Genomic DNA, 14,897 nt, shown 5'->3' with positions numbered 1-14,897 from the left:
GGTCTGATTTGGCTACTAAAATCAGTGCATCTGAAAGCACTATCTCATATGGCAGGAGCTGCCATGCTAACAGAAGTCTGGTCTGCCTAAGTGATGATGCTAAGGTCGGATGACTGAGTTTCCCAGGTAGAAAGAGAACTGTTAAAAACAGTTACTGTCTATTCTGTCTATTCTAATAGGGTACCAGCATTGTCTCTATTCTCTATTAGCTTTGTATGTGAAATTGATGAGGTGTTCTCCAGGGAAACTTGAGAACATGGTTGTCATTTGGAATACATGAATTCTCAGAGATGCCACAGGATGAAGCCTATTAACATAGAGTCCATGCAGACATAGAGCATTGAATCCAGAGTCTCCTATTCTCTTTGAAGCAGCATTCCCACAGTCTAACAGAAATTTCAGAAGGCTCCTGTGCTGCACTGTTTTCCATCATAATGATCACACACACCATTGTCAAAGATAATAATAGCTCCATCTGGAGAGGAAAAAAATCTGAATATTCTCCTTCCTCCCTCCCACCTGCCAAAAGAGGTCAGATTCCCAATTTGCATGCACCCGCAAGCTAGCCTGCTGTGATTCTATCAATTAACAATGAATCAATCCTACCGCTGGCTTTAAACTTTATTCCTCTTTCTTGATTGGATAGAAGGAGCATAGTTACCATGGCTGAGGTTTATCTTCTAAAGCTGAAAGCTGGGAGAGGAAGTTAATATAGGTGATGGTGGCCAAGATTCCAAAAGCTTTTGACAGATTAGAATGAAGGGCCAAGTAGAATAAAATGAGATATAATAGAGATAAATGTAAAGTCCTATATTTGGGTTCAAAAAATCAACTTCAAAATCCTGCTCTAATCAGACTGGAGCCAAAATGGATTATCCAGGACTAGAAAGAACTGACCAACTTTCCATTTTTCTAGATAAGGGATGCTTGTAAGAGAGCTTGCCTATGGGCTTAGAAAGACATGATTATAAATATATCCCTCCATTTTGGTTGGGGAGACTATGAAGCAGATGATATAGAAAATAAGCAGAGCAAACCTCAGTCTTACTGGATCTTTTAAATGAAGAGTAGAGAGGAAGATTTGTAGAAAGAATGTTCAGAGATTACTAGGTGGATAAACATTGAGGCAACCTACCCTAGCCTTTTTTTGCATAAATGAATCAGATCATCAGAATAAAGTAAATCAAGAGATGCCCATTTTCCTAAGGAAGGGGGAAAGCATTTCAAGTGTTATTAAACTTCTCTTCATCCTTTTTCCATGGGAAAAGAAAAGATGGGTCTTGGAGTTCTTCTGCCTATATGACTGCCCATACACAAGGAACAAGGAGGTACTAAGGGTCTGGAAGATGGAAGGTAACACCGGTATTGCTATGCTGAGTGAAATTCCTTGGGTTTCACCTAGTAGAGGACAGTTGAGACAAATGGAATCTAATGGATCAGGAACTTCCAGTCCAATATATGGGTTCCATATATTGGAATGCAGAGGTTCCAATATAGTAGGAAGGCTACTTCTGTACAAATGATTTAATGAGCACAGAGATCAGCCTCACTGTGAGAAGTACATAATGGTATTAGGACATTTGATAGAACCTCAGTATTCTTACCTGTAAAATGGGGATAATAATAGTTCTTACATTGTGGTGTTATTATGGATCTAAAGGACAATATGTATAATATCCACATGCAATTATTTGGTGAGAGTTAGTGATATTGTTTATGGAGGAGTTAAGAGTTTCTGTTGGTAGAGGGCAGGTTTTGACCATTAGTTTCCTTCCCTTGAACTATTATTATGGCATATGTGAAACATTTGGAGTTATCTCTTTGTGGGTCCAGTTACATGGCATCTACTCCTTCATGATTCTGACAGTGTATATTGTGTGAAGAGCAAGACATGATAAAGTTATCACTTCTTATGGACATTTAACCAATGTAAAACAATTGTCACAATGAAGAATAAAAAAGCAATCAGAAATTACTTTATATCTTGTAAACACTTAATCTGCTCACCAAGCAGATTAAGATGTATAGCAAACAAAGGCAATGTTAGTTGGAATGTATATTCTAAATTTTATAAGAGGAAAGTGGTGAAAGATTACAAATGGTGTCATCCCATAAAATGATGAAAAGCAGTAGAGGGAAAAACAATAACATAAACAAAAATTAAACCACTCAAGTCCCTTGGATTCAATTGTCTTTTATATGAAGGTTTCGCAAATTCAAAATGCCGAAGTATCTGAAGAGTATTTTAAGATGAACCTGAAAGAAATGAAATCCATATGGATTTACAAATATATGAAAAATAGGAAAATATGTAACTTTTTTTGGTAAGCTGTTCATATTTTCTTGTTACATAGCTATTTTTGGAGTACCTGAAGTGTGAAGGAGGTCAACAAATAGGCAAAAAAATAGACAGAGCTGTCAAAATTTTTATAATAAACTAATGACAGCCAAGACACCAAATATGGACTCTAACATTCAGTCCTCTTATCACCAGAAGAAAGCAGAAACCATATCAAAGAAACAAAAATGAGAAGAATAGTATACTTTACATAAGGTCTGTATTGGAAGCAAAATATATTTCTGAGATTGCTGAAGGATCAAGTCTCAATACAGTAATAATAATAGTTTAAGTTGAACATTGCTTATTAGCTCCATGAGACTCTCTTCTCTGTTGTTCTAGGAACTTTGTATTAGAAAAAAAGTTTGAAGCATACTTACAATCACTCTGTGCTGCAGTTAGAAGAGTCACTAACATTTACGTGTAGATGTAGCTTTCTGCCTTAATTTACATTTATATCTGTCTTTGGTTAACTCTTTACCAATGAGAGACAAAATTCAGGTTACTAGAAACTTTAGATAAAGGAATAAGTGTTTTGGTATTTTTGTAGTCATGTCCAATTCTTCACCACCATATTTGGGATTTTCTTGGCAGAAATAAGGGAGCAGCTTCCCATTTCCTTTTCTAGCTCATTTCACTGATAGGGAAACTGAGGCAAACAGGGTTAAATGACTTGCCCAGAGTCATTATTATTATTGTTATTATTAAAAATATAATTTAAGTGGATATATCAATAACAGCTGATCCATTTTCCTTCTTTCTCATTTTTACAAAATCTTTATGGGACTAATCTACATAATATGGTATCAAAGACATGCTTAAAAATATGAGAAGCAAAATATTCTTCATACATAATAATAACATACACATGAATTAAGAAAATCATTGATAAAGACCCAAAGAGATAAAAAACAAGCTTTTACAAATCACATCAAAAGCAGATCACATCCCTATAATTGCAGAGATCTTGAAAAAATATGCAAAATACAAGATCACACTCTGCTTATTGTTTATGGACTCAATAAATTCAGTGGAGCAAAATGACCTTGCAAAAGTTCTACTCCAATAAGGTCTGTCTCCCTTGCATATGTTAAAATCATTCAAGATTCATTGAAAGATACAAGGCTAGAGACAACTTTGAAAATCCTCTGGGTATTAATTCTGATCAGGGACTAAAATGGGGAGATGTATGCTTGCCAAAGGTGTTTGTAACTGTCATAGAGTATGTTCAGGACAGAGTTTAAATGGAAAAGAGATTTCCTACTGATGAAGAGCTTCTCCAGATGCTTCTGTTTGCAGATGATACTGTGCTGATTATATCAAATCCCTGAAAATTTCAGATCATCTTTTCTTATTAACCCTCTATGATCTAGCTTCTGACTTCAACACTCAACTAAAACTGCTCTCTCCAAAATTACCAATGATCTCTTTAATGACAAACTGACTGATCTTGTTTTCAATCCTTAGACTTATTGGTCTTTATGTAGCCTCTGATATTGTAAATCACTCTTTTGTCCTAGGTGCTCTTACCTATAATGTTCTCTTCTTTTTCTCCTATCTATCTATCTATAATTGCCAATTCTGGATCTCCTTTGCCGGATCTTCATCTTGATTAGATTCATTGTCTGTAGAGGTACCCTAAGGTTTGGTCCTGAGATTTGGACCTCATTTGGAGATCTCCTCAAATTCCATGAGTTCAATTGTCTTATTTATTAAGATTCCTCAGTCTATACACTCAGCATGAATATCTCTTTTGAGCTTCAGTTCCATATCACTATCTTACAGTAATATTAATAAAAATGATCAAATAGATCAGTTCCATATTACCGATTGCCTTTATGACACCTTCAACTAAATGTCCCACTGGCATCTCAAACACTTCAAATTTCAAAGTCCAAAAATAGAATTTGTTACCTCTTTTCAAACCCTGTCTTTTCCCCGGCTTCCTTATTACTATTGGAGATACCATCATTCTCCATTGATATAATTTTTAACTATTCATTCTTAAGTACTCCTACATATTCAATCCAATGTCAAATTTGTCATTCCTATCATTAGAACATTTCTCACATGTGTCTCCTTTTCTCCATTCACACAACTGCTATTCTAGTTTAGGCCCACAATGTCTCTTGTTTAGATTATTGCAATGGTCTTCTAATTGAGCCTCCCTGTCTTGTTTTTTTCCTCCCAACTGGATGAATTGGAGAACATTCTCCATCCTACTGCCAATGTGATTTTCCTAAAGCAAAGATCTGATCATGTCATACTGTTTTCCTGCCTCAATTCAATAAATTCTAGTGGCTTCTTATTATATCCGGGATTAAATATAAAATCCTCTGCTTTAAAGTTTTTTACAATCCTGTCCCTTCTCACCTTTCCAGACTTCCTATGCTTTAACTCCCTCCATGTATCTAAGACATATTGACACTGTAGTATTTGATGCCTCTTGCACATGACACTTTATCTCTTATTTCTGTGGCTCTGCACTGGCCATCTCCCAGATTTCTGCCTTTTTGTTTCCCTGCATTCTTTCAAATCTCAATTTAAATCTATCTTTCTGCAGGAAGTCTTTCCTAGTCTCCCTAGATGCTAGTGTACTTTCTTATGAGATTACTTTCCAGTTACTCTTTGAACGTATCTTGTAAGTTCATGATTATTTTCATGTTTTCTCATCACATTAGAATGAAAATTACTTGAGAGGTGAAATTGTTTTTGCTTTTTATTGTACCCATAGCACTTACATCAGTGCATGGTATATAGAAAGTACTTAATAAATGCTTATTGATGAACACCTAAATGAGATAAGTTGAAAAAGTTCAGTCTAATAATTTAAATATGAAAACTAAGAATGAAAGAATGACCATTGTCTAGATTATTATAAGCAATTAGTTGATCTGCCTATATAATGTATGCCTTATTACAGGGGTCCTCAAACTTTTTAAATAGGGGGCCAGTTCACTGTCCCTCAGACTATTGGAGGGCCGGATTATAGTAAAAACAAAAACTTTGTTTTGTGGGCCTTTAAATAAAGAAACTTCATAGCCCTGGGTGAGGGGGATAATCATCCTCAGCTGCCCTATCTGGCCCACGGCCATAGTTTGAGGACCCCTGCAACATAGCTTTTTAATAAAAACTGTGCATGGATGGATGATGACCTGGATTCAAATCGGGCTGGAGAGTTGGGATAAAGATGGGGAAAAGTACTATAGAGTTACTATTTGTGACTGAGACCCAAAACACATCCTGTTCTCAACATATACCCATATACACATTGATATGTATATACTTATACTATACTTATGAGTATTTCCCACTTATTACTGATGATGCTCATGTCCAGCCTTCCTAGGCCCTCTTTCCCTCTGTGGAGATAAATAGGAACTCAAAATTGTATCAGTTGATTTTTACTTCTGCTGGGACATGTATGCCTCCAAATGATAATTTTACTTCCTGTGGAACAGCATTAAGAGTCAGCTACATGGGCAGGGGTTTATTTCCTTCTAGAATCTGCTTCTACATGCTAATGCTCAATCAAACTTCAGGATTAATACTTGGACCTCCTTCCTTGCTTAGATTCACTTTTCAGACTCCTCCATTCACTCTCTCTATGTATCTTCAATAACTAAAGCTACAATGGATTTTTTCTCACCTCATTCTATTTCTTTCATTTAAAAACTGATCCATGTTCCATCACAGACACATCTAGGTTCTACTATATTCACTTCATAGTTTTATGATCTAAATCTATTAGAATGGAGCCCATCACCAGATGCTCCTTGCTATTCTACCTTCGAAATCAGCACAGGTATGAGAAAGGAAGGGACATTGCTGTGGATGGACGTATGACATAGACTGGCACTTATTTTATCTGCCATCATTATGTAGCCTAAATAGTTAAGGCAGCTTTCCCGTTTCTCCACACTTTCCCCCATCCTTCTGGCTAGAACCAAGACAACACTGAGTAAAGAGAACATACTGCTACTGTATCCCAAATGCCCCTGCCCCAGAGTCTAGTCATGATACACTGAGGATCCAGGAGGGAAGAGGGGGACCATCATCCTGGGTCAATTGCCTTTCCATTTGTGAAGCTAGCATCTACTCATCTCTCCTTTACTATGTGATGAAGGAGAGTGGAAGATAGTTTCTGGGGAGCACAGAGGATTTGCCACTACTTTGTCCTGGTTCTAACCTCAAAACTAACAGAGAGGGAATTGTAGATCTTTTCATTATATGGTTCTTCCAATTCCCTTTGCCTTTGACTTCTTCATCCTCATGTTAAATCTTCACAAACAGTGGGATAAAGAGGGACAGAAGAGCATTTCTGATAGCTCTTGAAACACTAAGTAGAACTAGTGATCTCTATCACCATGACTTTCATGACTGACAAGATCACTGTCCAAATTGATCTACTAGCTGTCTGTCCCTCACACAAGGCATTTCATCTTCTATCTCATTGTCTTTGATAGGTTGCCTTCCATGCTTGCCATTCATTTCTTCTTTACCTTTTAGAATTTCTAGTTGTCTTTGTAATGGAATTCCATGTAGATGGAAACCCATGAGTGACAGAGTTAGAAAAACCCATCCTCTCAGAATTACTTCATGACAAAGTCCTAAGGGGAGAACTAATTAGGTTAGGAGAGTAAATCCAGAGGGGTTACTACTCTATGACCCCTCTCTGCAAAAAAAAGTTCTTTTCCAGGCTAACTATCCTTTAACGTTTATAATCTTAATAAGCATTATCTCCAGTCTTCTGGTTACCTTTCCTTGGACATGACCTAGATTGTCAATGCCCTTTCCAAAATGTGGTACCCACAACTGAATACAATGGGCAAAATCACTCTGGGGAAATGGGCATATTAGAAGAATTGGATTCAGTACTTTTATTCTAAAAGAATAATTTTTAATTTTTATTTTTAAGAATATCTTAAAAAGAAAAATTTGGTTGAAGTAATTCTTATATTTTAATGATGTCTCTGTTTAGGGATTGGATCTGAGGAAGAATAAAGCTGGCCATTGCTTGAATTCTTCTAAGAAACTGGAAACCATGTCAGAGCATCTCTTTAATGTGGCCTTGTGAGCCAAGTATGGAATGGTGAAGGAAATTACAAAGCCTTCTCTGTAGAATGATGACAGAGCTCCATGTATGAAAAGAATCACACCATGGGGAACATGGAGGGTCCACAGGAGCTTTAATTATTACTCACCAGTTGTAAGATATCCCAGTTTTAATCCATCTTGGCAGTCAGGAGGACATTACCAAATGCCTGCTTTGCACTCTGGCTTGCTCTGAACTCCTGGCTGGAAAAGCAAGCTAAGTGAATATTCACTCTGAAAGGAGGAATGGTTTCCTGTGTTGAGTACTCGTCATGGAGGTCCTTCGGGTGAGTAAATTGGAAACTCATATTTTATTTTTCTCTTGACTCCATTCCCCAAAGTCCAAAATGTCTCAGCCTTGAACTGAAACAGTTGTCCTGAGGGTTGGACTAAACACATCAGAAGCCATCAGATTCAACGACTACTTTTGTTATTATAATAGGATATGCTTCAAATCTTGAGCCTGGGCCTTCTGGAGAAAAAAGTCAACTACTTGATTTTCAGAGTAGCATCAACTTTTTCTGGTAAAAACTGGTCATTCCATTAGCCAAAAATAGTGTACTTTTGCGGGTCTTCAAAATAAGTCAATTCTTTCTCACTGGCAGAATCAGGTTCATATGAAAGGACTTTATTTGAACTTATGGCTGTTTAAAAACAATAGTAACAATAATGGCATCTACATAGCACTTTAAGATTTTCTTTTTTTTTTTTTCACATATTCCATTTATTGGAAAATCTTCGATTCTTCTTTCTTTATTCATTTTTGATACACATTGCTTTCTGAATCCTATTGGGAAAGAGAAATCAGAACAAAAGGAAAAAAAAAACATGGGAGAGGAAAAAAAAACAGAAAAAAGAAGTGAACATAGCTTGTGTTGATTCATATTCAATCTCCATAGTTCTTTTTCTGGATGCAAATGGCATTTTTTGTCCAAAGTCTATTAGACTGCTTTGGATCACTGAACCACTGAGAAGAACCAAGTCTTTCATAGTTGATCATTACATAGTCTTGCTGTTATTATGTACAATGTATTTCTGGTTCTTCTTGTTTTGCTCAGCACCAGTTCATGTAAATCTTTCCAGGCCTTTCTAAAATCAGTTTGTTCATAATTTTTTTTAATAGAACAATAATATTCCATTACCTTATATATCACAACTTGTTTAGCCATTCCTCAGTTAAGGGACATCTATTCATTTCCCAATTCTTTGATACCACAAAAAGAGCTGCTACAAATATTTTTGCACATGTGGGTCCTTTTTCCTCCTTTATGATTTCCTTGGGATACAGACCCACTAGCACTTTAAGATTTTCAAAGCATTTTAAAAACATTGTCTCATTTGATTCTTACAATAACCCTGGAAGGTAGGTGCTATTATTATCCTGACTTTACAGGTGAGGAAAGCAAGGTTAACCAGAGGTGAAGTGTCTTGCCCAAACTCTAGAGTTAAGTATCTGAGGTCAGATTTGAACTTGGGTCTTCCTGACTTTAAGCCAAAGTGTTCTATCTACTGTACCACTTTAAACGGAATTGCTTTCAAACTTATAAATTAGTTGAAACTGAAAATAAAAGGAAAACTGAAGAAAAGTAGAGAACGTGATCTCCTTAAGGGACAATGTACACAGAAAGGCAAAGGGTTAATTAGATTATAAGCTTGGATATAGGGATTCTCTTTTGTCTATATGTATCCTCAATATTTAGCACGGTGCCTGACAGTAAGCATTTACATGTTTATTGATTAATTAATTCACTAAGAAATAAGTTCACATTGAACTATGCCCAAAGAGCTATCAAACTGTGCATACCCTTTGACCCAGCAGTGTTTCTACTCGGTTTGTATCTCAAAGAGATATTAAAGGAGGGAAAGGGACCCACATGTGCAAAAATGTTTGTGGCAGCCCTCTCTGTAGTGGCCAGAAATTGGAAACTGAGTGGATGCCCATTAGTTGGAGAATGGCTGAATAAGTTATGCTGTATGAATGTTATGGAATATTTTTGTTCTGTAAGAAACAACCAACAGGATGATTTCAGAGAGTTCTGGAGAGACTTACATGAACTGATGCAAAGTGAAATGAGCAGAATCAAGAGATCATTATACATGGCAATAAGATTATATGATGATCAATTCTGATGGACATGGTTCTTTTCAACAATGAGATAATTCAAACCAGTTACAAATCAGTTTAGTGATGAAGAGAGAGAGCCATCTACACCCAGAGAGAGGATTGTGGGAACCGAGTGTGGTTCAAAACATAGCATTTTCATTCTTTTTGTTGTTTGCTTGCATTTTATTTTGCGTCTCTTTTTTTCTTGTGCCACACAATAATTGTATAAATATGTATGCATATGTTGGATTTAACATATATTTCTATCATGCTTAACATATATTGGACTACTTGCCATCTAGCAGAAGGTGTGGGGGGAAAGGGGAACTAGAACATAAGGTTTTGCAAGGGCTAATATTGAAGAATTGTCCACATATATGTTTTGAAAAATAAAAACCTTTAAAAACAAAAAAAAAATGAGTTCACAATTGGAGTGGGAGAAGGATGAAGACTCAATACAGGACAAGTATCAGGGAAAGAGATAGGAGACACAGCATTCAATCTCATCTAACAAATATTTATCAAGCTCCTACTGTGGGAACATTGTGCTGGGTGATAGGGGAATAACAAAGATTACATAAGACAGAGTCCCTTTTCTCATGGAGTTTATAATCTAGTTGGGAAATATAATACAAAGATCACCATTACCACCACCAGCATTAAAGAAACATAAAACAAAACATTATGTCTGAGAGAGAATGCCATCCCTCACTAAACTCACACTCAGGGAAGGCCTTAATGGAGCAAATGATATCTGAGTTTGGCTTTAAAGTATGGCTTAGGATTTAACAGAGAAGAGGGAAATGGAAGAGAAAATAGGACATTCCAAGCATCATATAAGACCATCATAAAACAATTTAAGTAATTTTCACTTTGAAAAATTTATTGTTGTTGTTATTTCATCCTAAACTTGTAATTTCATCATTGTAAGGAATTCCTGGGATGAAAACTCCCCCTTTGATGCAACTCAGTTCTTTATAATTTATCGTCAAAAAGTTGTCCTTACCCCTGAAAGGATTAATTGACTTGTCCACGATTACACAACTAATGTATATCAGAGTCAAAACTTATTGTTTTTGTATTGATTATTGATTGTTATTGATTATTATGGTAAATACTTATTAAATGATAATTGATAAATAGTGAATAATTATCTTAAATATATTAATATAATAATAGCTCATTTCTATGCACCATCAAAATGCTTTACTCATAATATTCCTTTGTTTTAAATAATTCAAGAATTATTTTTCTCATTTTGCAAATGAAGAAATTGAGACTCAGAGGGATGAAGTGATGTGCAAAAGATCAAAAAGCTAGTCAGCATGGAAGTTGAGACTTGAATTCAAGTCTCCTGAGTTTACATTTAGCATTCTTTTTCACCATAACCATAGAGGTCCTTAAAAACTGAATCTATCAAATTATCAGTAGAACATCTTTGGATAATATATTCTAATTTTATTCTTCATTTCAATATTATTGTTGATCTAGAAGCACAGAGGTTAAAATTCTAATCTAGATAAGAGATTCGTGCAATGACTCATTATGATTCAATCTGCAAAAAACACAGGTTATTCAAATAAGGTTCAAATATTTTGAAAAATCAAATGTCTTCCTCTTCCCCCCCTTCCTCACTCTTCTCCAAATACCACCCCTTCGAACAATAGATATGCCATTTCCTGGCATTGTAGTTTCTAGAGGCAATTTAATAGGACAGACTTACAATTTGTGTTTTTATTGAATTTTTTGGTGATATTTTGATACATTGTTAAAACATGTCAGGCAGACATTCAACTCTTATCTTTCCCAACTAATAAATGAATGTCTGATAATATAGGGGGTAGCTAAGTGGTGCAGTGGATGGAGTATCTGGTCTGAAGTCAAGAAGACTCCTCTTCTTGGGTTCAAATTCAGCCTTAGACACTTCCTAGTTGAATGACCCTGAACAAGTCACTTAACATATTTACTTCAGTTTCTTCTCTGTAAAAGGAGATGGAGAAGGAATCATTCCAGTATCTTTGCAATGAAACCTCCAAATGGGATCACAAAGATTTGGACATGACTGTAACAATTGAACAATAATAACATAAATTAACTTAGTGATTCTTTCCTGACCCTTGGAGAAAAGACATTTTAAGAATTGACTTTAAGGGAATGGATGCCTAATGCAGAGTATATTGGGGAAGGAGAGGTTTTCCACAATTTCTTTTTTGTATGCAAATATCTAAAAATTCATATATACATATATTGAACAAATTTCTCAGGAATTTTTCATTTATAGACTTTTTGAACAACCAGGTTACTCTACGTGCTGTAAGAGGCATTGTTTCCCAAATGATATAGGAAGGGGCTATCCAAACACCTGGAGATATCCACCCATTGTTTTGGAGAACTCAACTCTTTTTCCATCTGATAAAAGCATGACTCACTAACCCTACAGCAGTGGAGAGAATTATAAATGATCATTAATAACTTTTCCTTACTAGGTAAACACCATCTTCAGGATGGGCTGGAGCAGCCAAACAGAAATTTATCACAGACAGGCTGCTTTTCTTTTTATAATTCAACCCGTTCCTCTTTCCCTTTCCCCACCTAGAAGCACAGGTGTGCCTAACTTTGTGCCATCTTGAAAAAGCTGTTGGGTGAATCAGTTTTGTGCAACCCAATCCTATTTTAGATGCACTAGTGGGGCTCATTACTTAAAGGTAACCTGAGATATAAAGGAAAGACCCTTTTGTAAAGAGGATAGTTTGCTCACTGATTGGTTTTGAAAGTTCTTATTACAGACCTCAGTAGTCACAACTTTTCAATTAGGGGGTCAAATTATGACATGGGGGAGAGGGATTAACTCCCTTAATGACATAATCAGAAGAACTGAAAGGACATCTGAACTTGTGGCCTTGGTTACACGAATGGTCACAAGATCATCAATTTATAGAGCTGGAGAAAACTTAGAGGCTATGGAGTTCAATTCCCTCTTTCAGAAATGAAATGGTCACTAAACGATACATATGGATTTCCATGGGCCACATATTAACTTAGAAAACCACATATCTGTTTTATTGTATTTTTATTTATTTTGTTCAATATATGTCCATTCAGTTTTCATCTGTTTCAAGCTACATCCAGGAATGTTGTGGGCTGAACACATTTGACAGCTCTGCTTTAAACTTCCAAGGTAACGTCTCATCTCAAGGGCTCAATAGAATTTTATAACTCAATTCTGGGGTCCAGCATTTAATTCTAACATACTATCAGACTTTAAATATATATTATTACCTCATACTTTGTAATTATTCTGTTGTACAATGTAGGAATACCATGAATTTTAACATCAGTAATTTATCTCAATTTATTTGCTGGTACTCATGAAAATTCCTTATAAAAATATTTGGAGTCAACAGTTAAGACTATTCATTGAGGGCTATCTGTAATAGATATAGATAATAGAAATATATTTCTATATAGAATATGTATAATAGAAAGCTAGTTTTAGCTTGAAAGAATCTTACAAATTATTAAAAATAGAAATAATTTGGGGCAGATGATCATTACAATGATTAAATACTCCCTTGAACTCACTGAGTTTCTGGCTGCTTCCTTGTGTGCTTTCTGATTGGGCCTCAGAGCTTCTAGGAATTGAGCTTGAGGCTCATGAGACTGCATGAGGAAAACACTTTCCCAATTTTCTTTCAAGTGTCACACAAAAAAAGACAGTGTTGTCTCAGGGAGCATTGTCCAGTTTTTGAAACTTCTCTTCAACGTTACTGATGAGATCAGCAGGATGAACAATAACCTTTCCTCTTCTACTATTCTTTTACCTCTCTATAGCTTCTGACATTATTGTAGCACTCTTGTTGTTTGGTTCCTATAACACTGTTCTTTCATGATTTTCCTTCTCCATGTAAATAGTTTTTCCCAAGAAGAGTTCATTTCATTATGCATTTCTGACTTACTGATGAATGACAGTTCCCCAACGTTTCATTCTGGGACTTCTTTTCTCTATACTCTCCCTTGGTGACCTCAACAGGTCCTCTGGGTTCGATATCATCAAATTTATCTATTCAGTTTAAGATTCCAAAATGTCAGCTGCTTGATGGGCATCTCCCTTTGGAGGTTCCAAATAGAAATCATCATCTTCTCAAAATCTGCCCTTCCTTTAAAGTTTGGTATTTATATCTAGGACACCTCCACCTTCCTAGTTACCCAGATTTCTAACGTTGAAGTCAGTACTAATTATCACTAGTCCCCAGTTCACAACTTACTTATATCCATTCAGTTGTTAAGTTGTATTCATTTTATCTCCACAATATCTGTTCCATGCTCTTCTCTTCACTCACATAGTTTCCTAATTGGCTTATTTCTATTTTTTTCTCTCCCTAACATCCTCAAAAACTTTTTGAGTGTTAATTTTGATGTCATTTTTCCCACTCAAAAACCTGTTTTGTTTGTTCCCTATTATCCCTAGAATAAAATAAATACAAACTCCTCAATGTGATATTTAAAATCCCCTATAACTTAGCTTGTCTATCTTTCCAAACTTATTTAGTATAATTTGTTCCTAATGTATTCTACATTCTAAAGAGATAGGAATATTAGTTACCCCCCAACCTGGACATTCCATGTCTTCTGCCTCTTCCATGGCATCTTTAAGGTCATTCTTCCTGTCTGAAATCTGCTTCCTCCTTGGCTCTGCTTCTTAAAATCTTTCTTTTCCTTCAAGGCTCAGTTTAGGTGCCATTTCCCCCATGAAATTTCCCTTGCTCTCCTAATCTCTTTTCTCAAGTTATTTTATATTTAATGATTTGGGTACAAGTTGTTTTCTCCAATAGAATGAACACTCCTTTAGGGCAGTGACTGGTTTTTTTCTTGTCTTTTTGTATCCTTGGTACCCAAATAGTGTCTTATATATCATAGATTTTTAATAAATGTTAAGTTGAAAGGAAGTTTCCCTAATCCTCTTTAAGCCCAGAGTGATGTTGGACTTCACTTTCCTTTACCACCATATTTTCTGATACCTGCTTCTTGCTTTGTGCTAGCATTGCTCTGGCCTGTCCTTTTCTATTTCCAATGATATTATCTTCACACCTGGACTATTATCACAGCCCCGTACTGGCCTAGAGCACTGCCTTCCAGTACAACCATTGTATTATTTTTGATTTGATCTGGATATATATATATATATATATATATGTGGGCCAATTGCACATCCTCCCTGACTGAAGTACTCATGTGTGCCTATCCAATTACTAATGTGACTCTGCCCCACTGTGTTCTCTTTTTTCCCTCTCCCCCACTCCAATCAGTCTTCTTGACCCTTTGAATAGCTTTCCTGGTCTCCTATCCATTAACAGACAGATC

The sequence above is a fragment of the Sarcophilus harrisii genome, chromosome 1 (genome assembly GCF_902635505.1).
Source record: "Sarcophilus harrisii chromosome 1, mSarHar1.11, whole genome shotgun sequence".
Taxonomy (NCBI): domain Eukaryota; kingdom Metazoa; phylum Chordata; class Mammalia; order Dasyuromorphia; family Dasyuridae; genus Sarcophilus; species Sarcophilus harrisii.
This window is presented reverse-complemented; position numbering follows the sequence as displayed.